Genomic DNA, 12246 nt, shown 5'->3' with positions numbered 1-12246 from the left:
GCTGGTACGCGGGGATGAACCCAGAGAGATGTTGTGGGGAGGGGGGGTGAGAGGGGGGTTCAGGTTTGGGAATGCATGTACACCCGTGGTGGATTCATGCCAATGTATGGCAAAACCAATACAGAATTGTAAAGTAAAATAAAAAATAAATAAATTAAAAAAAAAATAAATAAATATCCCTTCTTACAATGCTCACTGTTACCTAATCAAAGCTAATTGTCTCCAAATGATAGGATTTACTGCAGAGATGTAAGAACAAAGGAACAAGAAATAGCCAGTCCAGTTAGAAGTAACCAGTACAGGTGAGGAGGCAACCAGGATGGCCTCTGGATAGATCACAGAAGGGAATACATGGTCAAGAAGCCTGGCTCACAGAGATCTTTCTGTTGATGAGCTGTGTGATTGTGGATGGTGACATATCTCATTCTCCCGTTACACAGGAATTTTCAAAGAAGCCATATAGGGTTGTGGATACAAGAGGAAGTTTCAATGGCAACCCAAATTAGAACACATTCTAGGTTCTGGGAGCAGGCAAGGTGAATAAGGTTTACAGGAAATTCACTTTCAGTCCAAAGATTTGACCACTCAGAAACTTCCTTGTGACGTTGGAAATTTGAATGAACAGCTCTTTCCATTTCCATTCACCTTGCCCAACTAGATTCCTATTAAAATAACAAATGGAAAATATATTAAAAGAGACGAATATCTTAAACATATGGAACACTGACATCCATAGTTCAGTATTTCATGATATATCCTAGTATAACTATGTGGGAAAACATAAAATAAGATCCTTACCATAAATGATTCTTCAAAATAAATTACAAATTTCATTATATTATATTAAGTATGTTACAATCAAACAACTAGAAGACAATTTACTCATTTATTTTTCCAGTCATATTTTTTTAGTTTGACTGTTTTTTAAATTTATTTTATTGAAGTATAGTTGATTTACAATGTTGTGTTAATTTCTGTGGTACTTCAAAGTTATTCAGTTATATACGTATACATTATATTCAGTTATATACATACATACATATATATACATATATATTTTTTCATATTCTTTTCCATGATGGTTTATTATAGGATATTGAATATAGTTACCTGTGCTGTATATAGGACCTTGTTGCTTATCCTATTTTTCCAGTCTTATAATGGATAGCTCTTCCTTAAACTCAAAAGAAAATAAAGATTTCAGAAGAGAAAAAAAGATGGAGAAGTGTCACTGTATTTAATAGAATTGTCATATTTCATCTGTTTTATGATATTTTCAAGCAGCTCTAAAAGTGGGATCGGTGACATTGTTAAATTATATTCAGACACACCGTTGTTTTGCAGTAGTTGTCATTACTTGCACGTGTCCAAGCCTGGTTATCACTATTTGTGTTGTCCGTGCCTCACCTGAGTCTGTTCATTATTTGTGCTATGTGGCCAAGTAACATAACTGAAAATAAAAAAATAAAAGTTGCCAAATTTTCAAAGCATCAAGAGACTGGCATTACCAATTAAAACATCGAGCAGGCCTGTAGTTAAGGTGTTGAGCACTGGAAACTTCCTGCAGACTTTGAATAGAATCTACTTAACTTTAGTGACATGTGGTTCAATTAAAGAAAACACTAAGTCATGAATTAACTCAAATAGAGAAGTGACAACATAAAAACTTGCAGTTTTGGCAAGGTAGGGGGAGTGAATAACAGCTTGGAAGAAAGTCATTTAAATAGCCAACGAGTACATTTTTTAAACTATGGCATCACCAAATTGGTCTTGATAGTACAAAGGATATTGTATAGGAAACATAGATATCAATAAAAAGTTTTAGGTTCTTTGAAAAAAATGCAACTTGTCAAAACTGACACTAAGGGAAATAAAAAATGAAAACACCCCGGTATCTATGAAAGAAGTTGAATGCCTAATTTTAAACCTTCCCATAAAGAAAGCTCCAAGCTCAAAAGGCTTCTAGAGTAAATTCTTCATATTTAAAAAAGAACTCCTATCTTACACAAACTTTTCCAGAGAATAGGGAAAAGTTGAAACACGTTCTAGTTCTTTTATTCTTCATCCAGCATTTCTTTGATTTTAAAACCTAAAAAACAAACAAACAAAAACTATCCAAGTGTATAATCCAATGAACATTGATGTAAAAACCAAAAACAAAATGTTAGAAGATCAGATGATCCAGTGAAACAAGAAAAAGAAAATGATTAAGGATAAAAAAGTTGGGTTTATTCTAAGAATGCAACTTGGTTTAACATTTAAAATTTAATCACCAAATTAACATAAAAGTGGAGAAGATTTTTCTCGAATAAGTGAGAAAGAAACACATTTGGGAAATTAACCACGCATGCATGACTTTTTTTAAATTTTACAAACACATGACTTTTTTTTAATTTTAGCAAATTAGGATATAAAAGGAAACTTTTTAAATCTGACAAAAGGAATCTGCAAAATATAAATATACAGTAAACTTAATTAATGGTGAAATTTGAAACTGATTCACCTCAGTTTGGAAATGAGACACATGCCATTATCACCATTTCTATATAAGCTTTCCAGGTGGTGCAAGTGGTAAAGAATCTGCTTGCCAGTGCAGGAGACCAAGAGATAGGTTCAGTCCCTGAGTCTGAAAGATTCCCTGGAGGAGGAAATGGCACTTCACTCCAATATTCTTGCCTGGAAAATTCCATGGACAGAGGGGCCTGGTGGGCTACAGTCCATGAGGCCACAAAGAGTCAGACACGACTGAGCACAGAAATGCTAATTAAATAAATAAAGCAAGGAAAAGAAAGTGTTATGGAAAGTTTTGGAAGTAAGTACCCTTCTGCACACATGACGTAACATCCAAAGAATCTAGAGATAAGAAGTAAAAGACATCTATACAGAAAATGATAAAATCTTACTGAGAAGAATTTTTTAAAGACATAAATTACTGAAAGAATACACCATGACTATGGATTTGAAATTTTAATATTGTAAGGATGTCAGTTCACCCAAATTTATCAATAGAGTCAGTGTCATCTTAATCAGATTCTAGGAGACCTTTCTGTAGAAATTGACAAGCTGATGGCAAAATTTATATGGAAATGCAAAAGGGGCAACTACATTAGAAAACAAACTTCAAGACAAAGAACACATTTGAATGATTTAGGCTTCCAGATATAACAACTTATTATCAAGTTTCAGTCAGTAAGACTGGGTGGTGCTGGTGCAAGATTAGACAAAAGAATTAATGGAGCTGAACTGAGAGTCCAGAAACCCACATATATGTTCACATAAATGTCAACAAAGAGAAAATTGCAGCGCATGTGGAAAGGATGATCTTTTTCATAAATGTTGCTGGGTCAATTCGCTATTCAGAAAAATTAAAATATCTGAATCCCTTACTCTTAAAATAAACAAAAATCAATTCCACATGGGTCATAGACCCAAATATATACTAGTAGAATGATAAAGTGTATAGGTAGCAGCATGGGAGAACACAAAGTCTTCATGATCTTGGGGTAGGCTGATATTTCTTTATAAAGATACATCTGCCCTCTCCCCCAGAATAGTTCAACCCTAGGTAAGAATTCCTATTTATTCAAAGACATGAGTGAAAACAAGAAAGACAAGCCAGTGAGTGGGAGAAGAGAATGTTTACCTAGCATGTCTAAAGGACCCTTAAATAGGATTTTTCAATTTTTTGAACTTTCTTAACTTTTAGTTTGGATGCGCTCCATCTTCATTGTGGCACACTGGCTTCTCCCTAGTTGTGCTGGCTTTTCTGGCAGTGGCGTGCAAGCTTCTCTTGTTGTGGTGCTTGGGCTCTAGAGCCCAGGGGCTCAGTAGCTGCCATGTGCAAGCTTAGCTGTTCCACGGACTTGTGGCATCTTAGCTCCCCCACTAGGAATTGAACCTGCCTCCCCTGCATTGGGGAAGGTAGATGCTTAACCACTGGACCACCAGGGACGTCCTCGTATCAGTTTAAAAGAGTTAACAGTTCAACCCTAGGTAACACTCTTAAACAGGAGATTCATAGAAGAGAACCTCCAAACAGCTAACAGATTATGAAAAAAAATGTTCTCAACATTATCAATCACCAAAAGAATACATATTAAAATGCAAAGAGACATCGCTATGCACCTGCTAGACCACTGAAAAAAAATTTTGACAAAATAATGCTCAGTGAAGTTCAGTGAAGTTGTCCAGTCGTGTCCGACTCTTTGCGATCCCATGAACTGTAGCTTACTATGCTCCTCCATCCATGGAATTTTCCAGGCAAGAGTACTGGAGTGGATTGCCATTTCCTTCTCCAGGGGATCTTCCTGATCCGGGGATTGAACCCAGGTTTCCCGCATTGCAGGCAGACGCTTTACCATCTGAGCTACCAGGGAAGCCTGCTAGTAATAATGCTAGTTATAGGCAAAGACATAGGACAGTTGGAACTCTCATAGGCACTTAAGAGAAGTGTAAACAGAATACAATCATTTCAGAGAACTGTCAATATGTACTGAAGAATAATCTATAATTTTAGCTATAGTTTATGCATAGCACTTGACCCAGTGGGGCTTCCCTGGTGGCTCAGATGGTAAAGAATCCACATACAATGCAGGAGACCCAGGTTTGATCCCTGGGTCAGGAAGATCCCCTGGAAAAGGGTGTCGCTACCCACTCCAATATTCTTGCCTGGAAAATCCCATGGACAGTGGAGCCTGGTGGGCTACAGTCCATGGATTTGCAAGAGTCAGACACAACTGAGGGACCAAACAGCAAGACAGACATGTAGAGATTTCCCATGGCTCACACAGATGCCAAGCAATCAAGTTGAGATTTTAATCTAGGTCAACAGTATTACAGACGTCCTGCTCTCCTGTTTCCAAGCACTTATAAAAGTTGTACCTCTTCTCCTCACAGTAGGGAATCCAGAGATGTGAGTTCAGTGATAGAGATGCCAAGGGCTCACTCTGGACCACGAGCACGTCACTTTTCATCTCAGGGACTCGGTTTTCTTATCTGTAAACTAAAAGCCTCAGCCCAGATGATCTCTAAGGCTCCTTTCCACCCCATCATCTAATAACTCCTGAACAGAGAAATAAAGGTATTAATCTAAGTCACTTGCAATATGTTTTTGCTGTTCAGTACAACTATTTTTAGACCATCACAGAATAAGAGCTCATTTCATGGAGCCAGTCACAGATTTCCCACAATCTTTGGGGGAAATCCAGGCATGAGGGATTCTAGTGCTTAATGAGATGATGTAAGGCAGGAAAATATATAGCTGGAAGAAAATTTTATTAGTGTGAGTAAATGTACATTTTCAAGTGAATTACAAGACCTTAAGAAGTAAATGTATATGCCCCATGGGGGAAATCACCTAAGACTTTAAAACAGAGCATGTAGTGTTCATTTTCAAGCATTCTGAGAACCTCTGCAGATGTGAGTAAAAAAAGAAAATTGTGTAGGACGTTTAACCCTAGAAAGAAAAACAAATGACCTCAGAAAAATATCTTCAGTTAAACAAATTAAGGACACTTCTTGACAGGTGCAATTGTTAGATAAAGGGGCTTTAAACATAACATGAGTTAGTATATTCATTCAGCAGACTCACATTTAGGTAAATCTGCTGATGTGAAATCTACAGGATTAACAGCATTTAAGAATAATGCATGAAACTGGTCTGGCATTCAAACAGGGAAGCTTGCACCCTCCAGCTCAACATGCTTATTTTTTAAAAAAGAAAAGCATGTTGGCACATGCAAATGCAACATGTAACATTCTGGGTCATATAATTTCTTGAAGTGTTTTTAAGGTGTCACATACCTATCCTATGTTTGACACATGCATCCTGGCAAATTCCAATCCTGTGATGTTGATTTCAGAATTTACATCTGTGACAGGCTGTTAGGGACTGGGGAGTATGGTTCTTTCCACTATTTCAATAGCTAATCTTAAATGAATAAAATAACAGAGACATGGAGTTCCAATGAGAAAGATGCCCCAGAGATACGCTCCTTTGACCTACCTTACCTGTTCTACCTCTTTGGAGGTGCTCCTGGTATTTTTCAGTTATTAAACAAGAATTAATCAATGTGCAAGCAGTGGCTTAGTCGCTAAATCATGTCTGACTCTTGCGATCTCATGGATTGCAGCCTGCCGGACTCTTTTGTCCATGGGATTTTCCAGGCAAAAATACTGGAGTGGGTTGCCATTTCTTTTGGCAGGTGGATTCTTTACCACTGAGCCACCAGGGAAGCCCAGTATGGCCACACAGCAAACTCTAATTCTTCAATAAATCTTGGTTCCTTCTTCTATTGGAAACTCTAAAATGCAGAGGATATGGTTAAGGCAAAATCCCCCCCTCATCGAAGGGTTAATGCTATCAAACTCTGAGACTAACAGTCTGGTTTTAAATAATTTGTTAGCAGATGACTTTGAAAAAGTCAAGCTTTAAATCTGAAACCTCTGTGTTGCAGGGTCAGCCCTCAGTCTATAAAACCCTGTAATCCAGAGGGGAGAGAACAGGATGGCATTCTGTGCAAGCAACATAAATGTGCCACAACCCCACAGAGTCAAAGCTTTATCAAAACAGTGCAATTCTCTTACAAGCCCGAGATCCCTGACAGCTACATTATAGCTCTGTAATTATCTATAAAATGCCTGAAGATCATAATGGCCCTTCTTTCTTCCCCATGTCAGTGGCAGCCTTTCCCTGCCATTCGGGGTCTTGGGTTGAGCAGACAAGAGAAGTCAGACAAGACAATGCACTGAACTGTTTTAAAATTTTTTCTTTAATTGGAGGATAATTGCTTTACAAAGTTGTGTTGGTTTCTGCCGTACAACAAAGTGAATCAGCTACATGTATACATATATCCCCTCCTTCTTGAGCCTCCCTTCCACTCTCCATCCCACCCCTCTAAGTAATCACAGAACTCCGAGCTGAGCTCTCTGTGTTATACAGCAGGCTCTTACTAGTTACTTATTTTACACATGATAATGTATATATAGAGCTATCATGGTGGCTCAGATGGTAAAGAATCTAGCTGCAATGCAGGATACTCAGGTTTGATTCCTAGGTCAGGAAGATCCCCTAGAGAAGGAAATGGCAGCCCACTCCAGTATTCTTGCCTGGAAAATTCTACGGACAGAGGAGCCTGGTGGGGTACAGTCCATGGGGCCACAAAGAGCGTACACATGTCAATGCTACTCTCACAATTCAACTTTGAGGGTCCTGAATCAGGGGGAACTCATTCATCCTAGTGGCTCTCACCAGCCCTTTTTACAAACTTTCTGTGACAGAAATCTAAATGTGTTTAAGCATCACCATCAGCAGAGCAATGATAAAGGGTTGGGGAGGGAATTTTCCATGGTAACAACTGAGAAGGACAGTGTGGATTTCCAGTACCTGCTCTCCAGGCTCCTAGATTCTGCTTCTGTCTGGTCACCAACCTCCTTTTCTCTTCCTACACACATAGCCTTCCTCCTGGTGCTTCCCACAGTTATCATCTGATTTATTTTCCCTCTGTGGTCGGATTTCATGAAATGGGAGCGGACCCGAGATAGCTCCATGTTCTCCTTTCACCCTTCCTCCTCAAACCATCCTAGACTCGTTTCTGTCCTCACCCACTTCATTTTAAAACTGCTCTTCTGTTGCATTTGCTTCTTTGGCTCACTCTCCATCCTGCATCTCTTGCCACATTCTCTCCTGGGCTCTTCCTGTCTGCCTGGCTGACCCTTCTTGGGGTCCTTTACTGGGCCCTCTTTCTCTCCCCATCTCTTAAATTGTGTTATTCCCCAAGGTTCCGTATTGAGCTCTCTCTTTCTTTTCACACCGTTTATTTTCTTTGAATGTGACGTATCCACATTCTGGGCTTTAATTGACACTCCTAAGTGATGTCTTTCTATCTCCAATCCAGATCTTTCTCTTGAATTCCAATCTTCTACCTGATAATTGACTATCTCCTTCACAGTGTCCAAAGGCGCCTGAATTCAACACGTCCAAACTACACTCAGCACCCATTCCATGGACGTCATTTCCTCTCTTATCTGTATGGCACCATTCTCCCCTCGGGATCCCAAGCTAGACATTTCATGACCCTACAGGTGTGCATGCATGCACACTTTTTGCAACCCCATGGACTGTAGCCCACAGCTCCTCTGTCCATGGGATTTCCCAGGCAAGAATACTGGAGTGGGTTGCTATTTCCTTCTCCGGGGATTGAACCCAAGCCTCCTGCATCAACAGGTGGATTCTTTACCCCTGAGCCACCAGGGACAAGACATCTGATAAACATTCTCTGTTCCTAGTTTAATTAACCCCAGGTCTTGTTCATCTCAAGACTAGATTCTTCTCCCCTCAAAATCACTGCCACTGCCTTAGTTTATAACTTTGTCATTTCCTACCTGGACAACTGCAAAGACAGCCTCCCTAGTGGTACCTGTCCTCAGTCTCCCCTTCCTATCTCCTTCTAGTCCAATCTCAAAACTCCATCGGAGTGAAGTAAATCAGACAGAGAAGCAGAAACATCATATGACATCCTATATTTACAGAATCTAAAAAGACACAATGCAAATGAACTTATTTACAAAACAGAACAGACTCACAGACTTAGAGAAGGAACTTATGGTTGCCAGGAGACGGAGGGGTTGGAGTATGGAGAGACGGGATAGTTAGGGAGTCTGGGATGGACATGTACACACCGCTATATTTAAAATGGATGACCAAGAAGGACCTACTGTATAGCACAGGGAACTCTGCTCAATGTTATGTGACAGCCTGGATGGGAGAGGAGTTTAGGGGAGAATGTGGACATGTATATGTATATCTGAGTTCCTTTGCTGTCCACCTGAAACTATCATAGCATTGTTAACCTGCTATATGCTAATATAAAATTAAAATTTTAATAAAATGAATAAAATGGAGAAACCCCCCACAAAACTACAAGTGTGCTCTTTTCTAAAATACAACATAATTGTGATCGCATTAACCACCCCTCCCACTTAAACTCTTAAGTTGCTTCCATTGTTTTCAGAATAGTGTGTGCATGCTAAGATGCTTCTGTCGAGTCTGACTCTTTGCAGCCCCATAGACTGCAGCCTTCCAGGCTCCTCGGTCCATGGGATTCTCCAGGCAAGAATACTGGAGTGGGTTGCCCTTTCCTCTTCCAGGGGTTCTTCCTGACCCAGGAATAGAACCCTCATCTCCTGGGTTTCCTGCATTGGCAGGTGGATTCTTTACCACTAGCACTGCTTGGGAAGCCCTCAACGTCTCTTAGGGGGAAGGCAATTCAATTATTACTTATAATAATGCTCCAGATCCACATATAAGCACTTCCCCACTAGACTTTAGACACTTCTTCACCCAGAAATTTACAGGTCAAAACTAAGCAAAAGACCAGGACCCAGTGAGGTCATCTGACTCTGCCCTGCCGTTTGTTCCCTCAGAACTAAACTAATCTTTTCATTGCCTTCCAGGCCAAGAAACAAAGCACAGATGTTAAAGCTAAGGGTCACCCATAGTGACGGGTCTGACATGGCCCTTCCATATCCCGCATTCTGCCACAGTGATGAAAAGCCACTCCCTTGGGGGTAAGAGTGAGCCAGAAGTACACTGGACTCCCTGCCACCAACTCAGCAATGCAGGGAGAGATGCTTTGGTGCTAAACAAAAAAGGGTGAGAGGTGGTAAACCGATATTAGCCCTTATACAGAACTATAGCCCAAATTCGCATCACCATGTACTCTAAATTCCTCTTTCTTTGTCTTTTGCTTATATCAAGCTACTGAAAAATGACAAAGTATCTGTTTGTCCAAAAAGATGGACAAAGGGACAAAACTGAAATAATTGGTGGGAGAAATATACAGCATCTTTAGAACAAAAAAAACAATTTAAATCAAAACCATGTAATATTGATACAAGTACACTATTTTTTTTTCTAAAAAACAAAAAAGGAGAGTGAATGAAAAACTCTTTAGATTTTTTGGCTTGACACTAAAAATTTTAAAATATAGTCTAACAGTGTATCATTTTTGCTATTGAAACTATATATAATGAAAATTCTGCGTTGTTCTGACGTCTGATTAAATTTCTTCACTTCTTTTGCTTTTTATGTCTTTTGTTTAAAAAAAAAACTATCTGGGCATTTTGGACAGGAGGCTATCTGTTGGAGAAAATTGCATTGCTTGGAATTCACGGGTTTTGAAAACATTAAGAAGCAGCAATGTTTTCATAATGTCACAGTCTAAACAATTCTCAGGTCAGGAGTTCTACCACCAAGCAGTCAGGCACGGCATCCATGGCCTCCAAAAGTTTGAAACCCTCTTCTTCACCTCAACAGGGCAGTAAAATGTCATCGTCTTTGTAAGAAGGCAGGTGGTAAGTGAGATAACAGGATGGCTGTCAAATAAAATGAGGCATTTCAGGACTTGAAGGAGCCTTCGAAATCAATGTGTGTGACAGCTTAAGTGGATCCTTTTGTAGGACATAGTCACTACTGAGCTGTTTGTCACACAAAAGAGGCCCAGGTAAAGGGAATCAGGGTGAACAGTACAGAAGACAACTTAGGAAGCTGTAGCACTGCCTAAAGAAGTCAGTCCACTGTTTGATCAGGCGTTCAGATGGTGCTTAGGTTCCAGGGTCCCCTGATCACAGAGGGCTTTACCTCTAGCCAAGAGGTACAAAGGCCCGGGGTGTAAACATCTTCTAGGAAGGACAGGCAGGGCAAGTATTTTGCAGAAAACTGACTGAAAGAAAAAAGGCATCTCTACCTCCTCCAAATGTCACACCTAGTCTGACCTAGAGGTAGCATATTCGAAACTAAATAGCTGTGGTTATAAAAATACAGCTAGTAAAGACTTTGTCAAAGGAATGAAATTTGAATTGTCACAGATAAAAAGACTGAAAATTGATTTTTTATTGGAGTATAATTGGTTTACAATATTGTGTTAGCTTCCAATGTACAATAAAGTGAATCAGCTATACATATACATACTTCCCCTCCCTCTTGAGCCTCCCTCCCACCCCCATCCCGCCCCTCTAGGTCACCACAGAGCACTGAACTGAGCTCCCTGTGCTATACAGCAGCTTCCCACCAGCTATCTGTTTTATATATGATAGTGTATATATGTCAAAGCTGCTCTCTCAATTCATTCCACCCTCCCTTTTCCCCTCCTGTGTTCATAAGTCTGTTCTCTACATCTGTGCCTTTATTCCTGCCCAGGAAATAGGTTCGTCCTATTTTTCTAGATTTTTCGTACCACTTTTCTAGATTCCACATATATGTGTTAATATATTTGTTTTTCTCTTTCTGACTTACTTCACTCTGTATGATAGACTCTAGGCTCATCCACATCTCTACAAATGACACCCCCCCAAAATTTCCTTTTTATGGTTGAGTAATATTCCATTATATATATGTATATATCCATTCATCTCTCAGTGGACATTTAGGCTGCTTCCATGTCCTGGCGTTGTAAATACTGCTGTAATGAACATTGGGGTACATACGTCTTTTTGAATTATGGTTTTCTCAGGCTATATACCCAGGAGTAGGATTGCTGTGTCCTATCCATAGGTACAAGTGCAGGTTCTGAAACAGGTCATGGCAGCATGGAGGGGTGGGTGAGATGTATCAGGAAGCCTGTGAATGAACTGAAGCCACGATGATGCAAAAGTGGGAAAGAGTCATTTCCCCTGGCCACGCCTAGCTAAACCGGTCCAAGGTCCCCTAATGAAGTTCTTAACCGTTAATACCAGACCCACCAGTGCAAGAAAGGAAGCCTGCTAAAATAATTATACTGATAATGAACTGTGCAGCGTTTTTCCACAGGATGAATTCACTCATGCTCTTGTCATTTAAGGAGGTAGTTGTCATTTAAGGAGACGCTGAGTGGAGAAGGAGATGGCAACCCACTCCAGTGTTCTTGCCTGGAGAATCCCAGGGACGGGGGAGCCTGGTGGGCTGCTGTCTATGGGGTCGCACAGAGTCGGACACGACTGAAGCGACTTAGCAGCAGCAGCAAGGGACTGTCAGAACAATACTCTCTGGACCAGCTGGACCCAACTGGCAGACACAACCAGATCTTCGCCAGAGTGGACAGATCTGTCCAGCATACCCTTGCCCCATGACGTTTATTTCTTCCTGAGCATCTTCCCAAGGCATTTTTATCTTTCTGGGCTTCAGAGCTCTTCATATAATGAAGGGGTTGGACAACATCATCTGTGCCGTCCCTTACAGCAGCCCAACAAATCACCACAAACGTAGTGGCA

The sequence above is a fragment of the Oryx dammah genome, unplaced genomic scaffold (genome assembly GCF_014754425.2).
Source record: "Oryx dammah isolate SB20612 unplaced genomic scaffold, SCBI_Odam_1.1 HiC_scaffold_16, whole genome shotgun sequence".
Taxonomy (NCBI): domain Eukaryota; kingdom Metazoa; phylum Chordata; class Mammalia; order Artiodactyla; family Bovidae; genus Oryx; species Oryx dammah.
The sequence above is the reverse complement of the archived record's forward strand: the minus strand, read 5'-3'. Positions refer to the sequence as shown.